We start from the raw sequence: 10,705 nt of genomic DNA, 5'->3' as shown, positions 1-10,705 counted from the left end.
CAATTGAAAAAAGCTTATTACCTGCACCTTCCAAAGCAACAGGCTACAGGAACACTGAATGCAAAGTAAACCAGACCCATCTGGAATACTCTGACTCAGTCTCAGCTCCAAGTTACACATCTTTCATTTCGTATTTTAAGGGATTAACAGCATTTGGATGCACAGAAACTGTCTTTACAGTGAAGTCTGCAGACCTCCGAGTCAAAAGTTAAAATGTCTTCCTAAATTATAACAGTATTAGCACTTCCTCTGAAAGGAGTGAAAAAAACACAACCAGGGAAGGAGGAAGTGACACAACACCAAGGGTTTTTTCCAGAGATAACAAAATCCTGAGAGAACAAGATGCTTGTGCTATCAGAATAAAAATCCCCAAAGAAACAAAAGAGTTTACCTTTCCCTTGGAAAAGTTACCTTTGAGTCAAGATCTGCTCTTTTTCTCTCCCAAGCATGAAATCTCTCTTCAGCTTAAGACTCTCTTCTACTGCAGTAGAAATTTAGTGCACATGCTGGAACCTGGACAGAATCTTATTTAAAAAACCAAACAATACAATAGTACTACAGTGGCTGGAAATCTTTTACATATTCTGATGAAAAGACTCAACTTATTTCTAGGAAATAAAGTGTTTGGGGCCAAAGCCAACGCATGATGTTCATGTAAGGTTAAATTTTTATTAATTTTTTTTTTTTTTAAATTGATATTTTGAAAAAAGCTGGAGAAGGAAGCGGGGACAGAAATGAAAAACCACTCAGGGAGTCAGTGGTATAGATTGTCACCATGCAATCTCAATATTGTAATTGCAGATCACATAGTCAGAACAAGCCAGTCAAAAGTAGCACACTCCCTGGGAGAGGGGCGGGAGTCTCTCCCCTTGTATTTCAAGCCAAGACCCAACTAGCAGAAGGCAGCTTTTCTGTCAGATAAAGCAAGGCAAAAGGATCATGTACAGCAACTTCCTTGCAGCCTCTTGCTCCTGAGCACCCTTCTTCACCTCTTTCTTTCTTTCTTTCTTCTGGTGATGGGAAGGCAAAGCATGTTCTGTTCCTGTGAGCCCATACTGCTTGTCCCTATAGTCACAGCAGGCACCTGTGATTCCTCTCCGAAGACATTTACGCATAGAAATCAGTTGAGTGGTGTGTTACGGAAGCATAAGCTGCAGTGGACGTGATTTTGAATCAGTTAATTTTGTGCCCACCATGACAAAATAAAACCAGCAATTTCTTACTTTATAGAAATTCTCCTAAAGTAGTAGTTGCCCCCAACCGCTGTCAAGTTTTTGTATCACAGGAGAACAAATGCAGCCAAAAGAACATTTTCTCTAAAATGACCACTCCGGACTGCACAAGCAGGCAGGCACAGGCAGCTCCCGATTTAATAAAGCGTATGTACACAGCACCACTTAGTGGTGCAAGCGGAGTCACCGCTGATAGGAATGAGAAGTCTGAACACCAACCTTCCTGCCCCGGCCCCCTGGACACTGCAGCCTGATCTTGACAAATTGACCGCCTGGATAAAGAAAGCTATCTGGCAACTAAAAAGATCCATTGTACTTTTCTGCTCAGTACACCTAAAGATACAGATTCACCCTCTAAATCTCGGCAATTTCTTGAATACCACCAACACTCAGAACAGGTTTCAAATGGCAACGTGGCAGAACAAAGTAATAAATGCTTATCCTTAAGTCTGCTAACTTTCTAAACCTTTGCCTAGACCTTAAGGAAATGTAAAAACAAACAAACTACTGCAAAGTTCAATACGCAAGCCACACAAAGTTAAGGCTATCAAGTAGGAACCTGATTACAAGTATAAATCATGCAACAGCTACTCTATGACATGGATGTCCTGAACAGATCATCCTCTACAGTTTAAGTCCAAGGTACAAACCCATCAGCACCTTCTTCCCTCTCTGTATCGCTGTGGTTACCTGCTCTGCGCCCAGAGCCAAAAAGAATCCCGACGTTGGAGTTACTGTTCCTTTTATGCCCAGCCCCATACTTCTTTCCCGATGGAGAGGTGATGCACCTGATTTGAGGTGGAGTGCAGACAACCTTCTCATCTAGTGCTGGGCAGTTTATTTGTCCCATAAACAAACCCCAGGAAAGAGAATGCACGGTTGGACGGGTGCACTTGAGGTTTTGACCACGCGGTAGCACCGTTAACTGCTGAAAGAGCAGGACTCTCTGCCGCTCTGTGTCCATGTCACGACTGCCCTCACGTCCCCAGTCTGCACCCAGCTCCTCCAGGGTGTGCAGAGGGGCTTCCAGCCCTGGCTCAGCAGGCGTCCACATAAGATCCCCCAGCCAAGAGGGGGGTGTATGCTCACCTGCCACATCGATACCGTGGGTACATTAAAAGCCACCCCCCAACTCTTTCCCCAGAAGTGATTGGGGGAGGCTTTTCAGTCATCTGGCTGTAAACCCCCTCCCCCTCAGGGAGACCAACATCCAGGCATGCCTTGCTCTAACTCCCCAAATCCACTGCCCTCCGAGGAATAAAAGGTGTCTGGGCCACTCCCCCGGCTCTAATCTGCAGATATGCCTGGCTTCCCAGAAGTAGGCTGAGAAAGCCAGCATTAAGGCAGTCCTTCCCACGCCCAGATCCACAAAATCCTCAGAGAAAAGAAGAAAAATAGCCACTTCACTGCAGCATGAAGTAAATAAACTTGGGGGACACAGGAGGCCAGTTCTCCTGGGGTCAATGGAAAGGAGGGGTAGATGCAACATATCTGAGGATTTTCCATGTGCACAGCTGAAACAGCCATGCCTCAAGCATGGATGCATCCCATTTATGGCAGTTCCTCCCCACTTCTCATCCCCAAAAGACAAACTCGGGCCTCTGCCTTCTCCGTGGGTAGCTCCCCACTCCCTTCAGCATGGAGCTGCAAGGCTCTGGGTTTGTGGAGAACCACAGGTGGGAAACCGAGGCTACTAATGGCGACCACAGAGAACAGACCAGCTCGGAGGGGGCGAGGAGGGCTGATGCACAATTTCTATGTTTGAATTTGTTGGGAACTTGGTGGGAGTCACAGGCTTGCAAGCCACAACCCCAGCTATCCAGGACACGGGCTTCCCAAGATCACAAACCTCCGGGGACGGGGACGGCGCCTGCGCCGGCGAGCGAACGCCGGGCTGCCCCAACGCGAAGCACGGCGCATGTGCCCGGGAGGCGCATCCGCACGGCTGGTCGGGGAGCGGCCGCAGCGGGAAGCCCGCGGAAAACCACGCGAAACCGGCAACGCTCCTGAGTCTGACCTGGTCGGACTCCGGGGGCCGCGAGGACTACGCCGCGCCCGAGAGCCACGCTGCTGCCCGGCCGCCGAGTCCGCGAAAACTACAGCTCCCGGCATGCCCCGGGAGGCAGCCTGCCCTGCTGCCTGACCCCGAGGGGACGCCCCTTCCTTTCCCCCCCACCTCCCCATGCCGGCGCAGCGGCAGTCCCCGCCGAGCCCCCAGCGCCGCTCCGGGTAGCTCCGGCACGGCGCGGCCCCGCTGCCGCTCCGTGCGTGGAACACGGACCCCGCCGTCCTCCTCGGGGCTTTCCCCAGGACCCGCCGGCCGACTGCGCAGCCCCGCCACGGGGCCCGGTGAGCCCCCCCGCGCGCCCGTTCTCTCAGCCGCCCTGTCAGCGCCCCCCCCCCCCCCCGCGCGCACGTTCTCTCAGCCGCCCTGTGAGCCCCCAGGGCTCCCCTCGGCCTCGGCACCCCCACCTCCCCCGGGCCACCCCCGCCTCCGACGTTCGCGCTCCGAGGGGCGCCCGGCCCCGCTCACCTTCTCCCTCGGGGCAGCCGCAGCCCGGTCACCGCTCTGCTCCGCTCCGCTCCTGCCTGGGCTCCCGGCGGCCCCTCCCCCGGCAGCCCCCCTCTTGCCAGGGAGGGGGCGTCGCCATCAGCCTCTCACTGCCCGCACCTGCGGCTCCTCCAGCCCCGGCCCGCAGCTGTGGTACCGAAACCCGGAACCAAACCCCTCAACACCAAGGTGAAGTGAAGGAGCAGGCACTGCCTTGATTGAGTGAAAGATGTCAAGAGTCATCTGATGTGGAAGAGGTGTTAACTGGGGTCAAAATACAGATTTTAATACCCATCTTATTTTAGTTCTAAGACTTGGCGATTGCCAGGTATCATCTTTTCGATTTCCCCAGGTCCACCCGTGAGCGAGGCCACAAGGGAGATTTCTTCCAGAGAGAGGATAGAGTTATTAAGTCTAAAGACCACGATTTGCTTTTCTCCTTCATGAAAAGGTGAGTGGATCGTATAGCATCACTAGTCACCCAAGCAGTTAACCCTGAACTTTTCACCTGTCCTTTAATGCCGTCAACTCCAAGCTAAATTTTTCCCGTTATTAAGAGGGGACCAAAGATCATGTGAAGTATTATTATCCTTTCTACAAATACACCCCCATCTTAGAGCTTTAGCTACTAGAGAAAGTCTTGGGAGTTTGGGGTCAGAGGAGCTAGCTGCAAGTACAAACTTTCATACAGCTCTGTTTAGGATGTGTGATGTTTCTCTGGTTGTCTAAACCAGTCTAAATTTCCACAGATGGTCCCGACTCTGGGTGGCTCTAACAAGGATCCTGGAACTCCAGTAAGTTCTAAACATCGTTTTATATTTTAAACATGATCCCAAGTTCCTTTTTGCACTTGTCTCTACGGTTTTGGCAGCTGACAGCCCCGAGGGGTGCTTGTACAAGTTTCTCCCAAAGGGCGAGTAAATTAATTCTTTTGTCCGTGAGGTGGATGGTTTGGTAACGTTATAATTCACAACGCTATAATTCCTTCTTTCAAATTTAAAAAAAAATAATTGCCTTTTAAATCCATCCAATTTAATCTGCTAAAATGATTCTCATTGTTCTACCTCTTTTCTCAAGTTTTGGTTAAATTCAATGTCAGTATTCTCCACGGAACTAGATTTTCATCTGACTTTGGAATCGGAAAGGCAGGCTGTTACTGAGGTTAAATTTTGTGTCTTTACAAAACTTTGAATCAGTTACAAAACTAGATTTTTTTTTTTAATTCAAATTACAAAAACGGTTAATATCAAGATGAATAGCTCAAACAATAATTGTTTCATTTTGTTTGTCTCATGTTTAGAACCCCTCAAAAAAAATACATACACCCTCTAAACACACAAAAAGATTATTGCCCTCGACGATATTCCTAATAGCAACCCCAACATTATAAACCTTACACAACTGTTTTCCCAAATAGATAACGTGAAACTTACTTATAGATTTTCCGTTTTAAAGGGCCAGTTTCTTTAGACTTCCAGTTTCTTGTTGGGTGCTTTCTTTATTCTCGAATAATGAAGCCAAGGTTCTTCTCCCAGACCTTTACTGCTACAAGTGTTGTTAAAATGACTCGATACGGTCCTTTCCACTTCACGGTGATTTTATATATATTCAATCTCCTGGTCGGAAGGGATGCGCTGCTACGTCCAATTCTAAGGGTCCAGCTGTGGAGACATACTGACAAAGTTCTTGAAAAGAATTGCTTAAAGAAATCATAACACCTTTTAAAAACATATCTCCAAAGGCACTCAAGATACTCAGAACACAGGACTCTTGATATGGTCTTTCATACAACATTTCCTAAAGATTTGACTTTTCTTTCTCTTCTGGCTATACTCCGATTCTTAATAGAGCCACGGGTAACGCTTTAACCCATGTGAGGAGTGAGGTTTCCTGACAAATTTTACTTGACTGTTGCTTAAGGATATAGTTCATTCTCTCTCTCTCTCTCTCTCTCTCTCTCTCTCCCCACACACACACACTTGCTTGTGGTCTATGTGGGGTGTGATAGTCTCAATCCATAGGTAATACTTTGCTCAACTTGTCTCATAATCTTTGCTATAAAATGAGGGCCATTGTCAGATGACATTCTTACAGGCACCCCATATTTTGGTATTATCTCTTTGAGCAAGACTTTGACTACTTCCCTTGCTTTGTTGGTGCGACAAGGGAAAGCCTTGGGCCACCCAGTAAAGATATCAACTAAAACTGGGATATATCCTTATTTTCAAGGCAATTCTATAAAATCAATTTGCTAATATTCTTCTAAAAAATTTCCTTATTTAATAATCCCAAAGATGATCTTATTACTGGTTCGGGGATAATTTTACATATACATTTCACGTCCGCTTATAATTGTTTAAACAATCTTTGTCATATTTCGCTTTCTGTTTCCCAGTATACTTTGTGATGTTCAATGGGGCAATTTCTCTTATTATTGTGGGTGGGACTATTATTCGACCTGTCGGTGTTACAGCCTATCCTGTTTCATTTTGTTAGCCTGCAATCTAATAATTAATTCTTCATCTTTTTCATTATAATTTGGAGTTTCTTTAGGCAACTTTATACCTTTCTCTGGAACTAGTGCTAGGATGCCTTTTTCTGCAGCCTCTTTAGCAGCTTTATCAGCCAGTCGGTTACCTGCGTTAGGACCGGTCTTACCTAACTGATGTGCTTTACAGTGCATCATCGTGACTGCTGTTGGTTTTTGAATGCTTTCTAACAATTTCAGTATTTGTTCTGCGTGCTGAACGGCGGTTCCTTGTGCAGATAACAGTCCTCTTTCTCCCCGTATCGCTCCATGCGCACGTACTACTCCAAATCATACTTTGAGTCTGTCTAAGTGTTGACTCGCTTTCCTTGACTGAGTTCCAGAGCTCGAGTAAGAGCTATCAATTCAGCCTTTTGGGCAGAGATCATCGAAGGCAAAGTTGGCAATGCAAGTACCTCCTCAGTAGTTATTGTCTATCTCGATAAACGTTTTCCTTCACAGATGGAACCGCTTCCGTCGGCATATAGTTCCCAATCTGTTTCTTCTAGTGGCACATCTCAGAGATCCAGTCAGTTGGAGTAAACTCTTTCGATTGCCTGCAAGCAGTCACGTTCCAGTTCTCCTTTAACTTGGTCAGTTGTTGAAAACACAACAGGGTTAACGGTGGTAGTAGTTTTTAGGTAAACATCATCTTGTTCCAGCAACACCACCACTTGGTATTTCAGCATTCTGCTAGGGGATAACCAGTGCCCCCCTTTCCGTTTTAGCACAACAGTTATCATATGGGAAACGTACAGTAATCCTTTCTCCTCAGGCGAACTTACGAGCTTCCTGGATCAGTAGCACAGTTGCAGCGACGGCTCTCGGACGACCAGAGCATCCCAGACTCACATTATCCAATCGCTTCGAGAAGTAGGCCACAGCTCGCCCACTTGACCCTAAATATTGGGCCAGGATACCCAGAGCTCTACCTCTTCTTTCACGAGCAAAAAGTTCAAGTGTCTCTTGTGAGATCTGGCAGACGCTAGGGCTGGCACCCCTGTTACAGCCTGTTTCAATTCTTGGAAGGTAGCTTTCTCGGCATCAGTCCAATCCATTGTTTGAGGTTTTGAGCTGCTCCTATAAAGGTCAGGCCAGCAAGCCACAATTTATAATCTACAGGTGACACCACTCGACCATTCCCGGAAATGCTTGTCATTCATTTTTTTAGTCTTAGGTTCGGGGAGACGACACATTGCCTCTTTTCTCTCAGTTCCCAATTGTCTCTGTCCTTTTAGGATTTTAAAACTCAAATTTAAGTTTCTTCTTTCTGGGTTATTTGGGTTTTTTTTTCTTTTGACACTCGATATCTACTGATTCCCAAAAAGTTCAAAAAGTTAAGAGTTAACTTTGTGCATTGTTCTTCCGTCTCAGCTACCATTAACAGATCGTCCATATATTTCAGCAAGATTTCTTGATTATTTTCTTTCTTCCAAATCTCTAATTCTCGTGCCAATTGATTTCCAAAAATGGTAAGACTATTCTTAAAGCCTTGAGGCAAGACTGTCCACATATATCGTGTTTTTCTCCCAGTCTCAGGATTTTCCCATTCCAAAGCAAAAACCTCGTGACTATTGGGATCCAAGGGAATACAGAAAAAGGCATCTTTTCGGTCCAACACTGTGAACCATTCTCATTTCTCCGTTAGGGTTGTTAACAAAGTATAAGGATTTGCTACTACCGGATGAATACCTTGTACTATTTGATTTATTGCTCTGAGGAGGTCTTGAACTAATCTATCATCTTTTTCATCAGCCTTTTAAAAGGCAAGAGCGGGGTGTTATATCTGGATTCACATTCTGTTAACAATTTGTATCTTAAAAATTTTTGTATTACCATTACTAACTCTTTCCGACTTTCCGGTTTTAGGGGGTATTGTTTCATTCTTACCGGATTCAATCCTGGCTTTAAATCAACTCTCACAGGTTCTGCTTTTTGGATTTACCAGGAACTTCCCAGTCCAGACGACTGGAATGACAGCATTACACTTGGACCGGTATAATCTTCTGCTTTCGGTAAACATCCTGTTAACAACAAAGCCGCTGCTTCGATACGTTTAGTTTCTGGAATTAAAATTTTAAGCTCTCCATTTTTAAATTTAATTTCTGCCTCTAAGTTCTCAAATAGACCTCTCCTTAACAGGAGTTTAGGAGAATTTGGCACATACAAAAACTGCTGAGTAACCCATTGCTTTCCTAACTTCATTGTTAAAGATTTAAAGAAGGGTCTAGTTTCTCGTTCGCTTGTTGCACCAACACCACCAATTTCTTCAAAACTTAACTCTCCCTCTGAGGTATTTAAAACTGAAAAGGTGACTCTAGTGTCAACTCAAATTCAATTTTCTGTTCTCCCAGTTTAGCTGTAACCAGAGGTTCTGCTGGGAGACTCCCCTCCAGTCCCCGTCAGATACGTTCCCTTAAAAAGAACAAATCTACATATGGCACTTTATTCCATTTACTCTCTCTCCTACAAAACAACTAATTGCAATATAGTATTGTAACTCAAAGTTCTGTTTGTTTACCATTTTTCCTGCAGTTCACCCCAATGTGCCAATAAACATCCCAACGGTGATGTTTCTGGTAACTTTTCATCAGCAGTTCTATTTCCTGCACTCTTATTCTTAAACAATTTTGCTAATGCCATTATACTTATATACATTCAAATACCAAATACCAAACAAATGCAAACGACAGCTGTCCCAAATAATACACAAAGTCCAACCCAGCAATAGCTTTCGCTTATGACTTACAGGCAGACGCCTAGGCTTCCACTCCAGACGGCTACCCTCCAAGCCCCAACCCTGGGAAGCTTTCGCTGCGCCTCACGGGCAGGCTTTCCAAACAAATTCCAAAGAAGCAGCGCCTTACCTTTTTTCCAGGGAACGCTGCGAGGAGCTTTGCGTGTCGAGGGTGACGGTTCTCCCCGAGAATACCTCGGTGCTGGCCGGAGCTCGATCGACACTCGATCTCGTCCAGTCTCACTCGCAAGGTCCCATCTGGGTCGCCAAAACCGTTACCGAAATCCAGAATAAAACTCCTTAACACCAACGTGAAGTTAAGAAGCAGGCACTTTGTTTATCGCAGCGCTGGGGACACGGGGGATCGCTCCTCGAAAGGCGTGTCCCACTTAGTATCAAAATCCATCAGTTTTTACAGGCTTTTCCCGTCAGGTCATTGTTACCTAAGCTCCTTCCGTAAAAACGCATACTATGCTCGTTCTTAAATTTCACCGTTGTAATGATCGGTCCTGTGATTACATAACCTTATCAATATTCTTATTTAAAAACAATCATTGGTCAGTGACACTTGGCTCTGCTGACTGGCATCTTTGATACTCAAATCGAGATGGGAAGGGTAAGGGGGTTTCCAAGCAGCAAACTGGTGTCCACGACGGTTTCCTTAGTTTCCTGAAACAGAACGTAGGAAAACCAGTAACTTCCTGGTGAGGTTTCTAGGGTTAGCTGTTTCAAACTTTAACAATATTACGGTTCCTAGCGTCACGCATAACACAGCTCCTAAAGTTTCTATGGCTACATTTCAAACTTAACAATCCTATACGTTATGCTTCACAATTTTACTTCTTAATCAAACCTAACTCTTCTATGTGATTAAATGTTGATTTCTTTACCAGAACATTTGCAACAGCTGGAGCCCAGCAGGAACAGGGGGGGCACGGCCCGACCCCCCCCAGCGCCTCACCTCCTCCTCCTCCCCTGGGCTCCCTCACAGCCCCTCGCCCCGTGCAGAGGGAGCGCAAACGCAGCCCGGAGGGCAAAGGGGCCGGCCGGCCAGCGTCTATTCAGTCAGTCGCGCGCCTATCGAGTCCTGCCAGCGAGTCTGCTCCGGGGCTCAGGGCGCCCCCCAGCGCTCCCCCTGCCCCTCGGACACCTCTGATAGCACATTTCCATACATTCTGTATGGCACGTCTAAATATTTGGATGGTTTTAATACTTTGTACCAGCTGGGGTTTGCTGCTAGGTGACTGTAAAAGTGAGATTTGGTAAATAATTGTTAGAAATCTTATACTAACGCTACAACTGAAACAACAGACAAAAGTATAGCCAAGCAATTAACTAGCAGAGGTAGGTACTCCTAAGTTTTGCAGTTCTTTGCTCTTATGACTAGATGTTCCCCTGTAAGCTAAATGGGAACAATGCTGAAACTGACCACATGTGATTGAAACTGCGCTAAGCTTCAAGATCAAAGAACAAGGACAAGAATAAAGACTTCGAGGACAGCCAGCAAGAACTTCAAATGGGTCAGTGGTCGCAAAAGCAGCCCTTCGTCTCAAATGGATCCTTCATTGCACGTGATCGGATGTAGGCAGTGCTATGATAATCGGTTGCCGTCGGTTTTATGTACATGTATACTCATCTGATTAATAAGCAATTAGTTA

General features: G+C 45.9%; 1 long non-coding RNA gene across 1 annotated transcript; it reads left to right on the top strand.

Annotated features, from left to right (window-relative positions):
- Nucleotides 1-3,804: 3,804 nt before the first annotated feature.
- On the top strand, nucleotides 3,805-9,363 carry LOC126050247 (uncharacterized). The gene is made up of 2 exons (XR_007509472.1): nucleotides 3,805-4,234; nucleotides 9,189-9,363. It is a non-coding gene; the product is annotated as an uncharacterized LOC126050247 (long non-coding RNA).
- Nucleotides 9,364-10,705: the final 1,342 nt, after the last annotated feature.

This window comes from Accipiter gentilis, chromosome 24 (assembly GCF_929443795.1).
Source record: "Accipiter gentilis chromosome 24, bAccGen1.1, whole genome shotgun sequence".
In the NCBI taxonomy this organism is placed as follows: Eukaryota; Metazoa; Chordata; class Aves; order Accipitriformes; family Accipitridae; genus Astur; species Astur gentilis.
This window is presented reverse-complemented; position numbering and strand designations above follow the sequence as displayed.